The following is an 821-nucleotide window of genomic DNA, read 5'->3' on the forward strand; positions in this document are numbered from 1 at the left end:
ATTCCAGGTAAGATAACGTTTTTATCACTTGGTTAAAAAAAAAAAGTACCTGAAGAAAAACTTATAATAAATTTTCCAAAGACAAAACACGTTATCTTTGTACATAATTTGAAGATTGTTAAACAAATATTTCAGAAGCTAATAGCGAAAGTAGCTGAACATTATAGATATTATGCTTCATATCGTATTATAAAATAGAAATTGTAACTACACGAAAAAAAAGGATTTAAACAAATTTCTAGGAACAGTAACAAATACCTTCTTGACAATCTTCCCGGCCCGCTTCCACATTTTTCTTTTAGATATATATTCTTCCAGCATGTGTTCAATTCCGGTTTCTAACTCTTTCTTGTTTTTCTCAAATGATGGGAAGCCTTTATTAGCATTTTCAGTATACTTGGTCATTGCATCACGTTTTGCTCTTTCATGCAAGCCCTTAAAACCAATGTCCATATAATCCTGAAAAAAGTTCACAGGAATGGTATAGTTTACACCATAAATAGTCAATTATTATAGTTATGCTAACGTTTTTTACAAGAATAATATTTTTTTGTAGTAGATGGTTTTGCGAAATTCATGTAAATAATATTCAACTACTGCAGAAAAAATGTTAATACAAAAGTAGAATCTATTATGATGTATAATAGCCAAGCAAACATTTAATAAACATGTAACCAAAATGTAATGCTGTGTTTGATTTCCACAGTGTTTTCTTTTATAAAATCAACATGAAACTCACTTTTTCCAATATGGTTTTGTATGTTACCAATGCAAAATCAAACGCTGCATTGTTTTTCCTTTCAGCATTTTCCTTCAATTAA

The 821-nt window shown here is 29.0% G+C and overlaps 1 long non-coding RNA gene across 1 annotated transcript; it reads right to left on the bottom strand.

Annotated features, from left to right (window-relative positions):
• Positions 1–373: 373 nt before the first annotated feature.
• LOC117116184 lies at positions 374–821 on the bottom strand. Its single transcript, XR_004446695.1, has 2 exons — positions 740–821; positions 374–459 (listed from the first exon to the last, which is right to left on the bottom strand). It is a non-coding gene; the product is annotated as an uncharacterized LOC117116184 (long non-coding RNA).

The sequence above is a fragment of the Anneissia japonica genome, unplaced genomic scaffold, assembly GCF_011630105.1.
Source record: "Anneissia japonica isolate Jap-2015-1 unplaced genomic scaffold, ASM1163010v1 scaffold99675_len991_cov220, whole genome shotgun sequence".
Taxonomy (NCBI): domain Eukaryota; kingdom Metazoa; phylum Echinodermata; class Crinoidea; order Comatulida; family Comatulidae; genus Anneissia; species Anneissia japonica.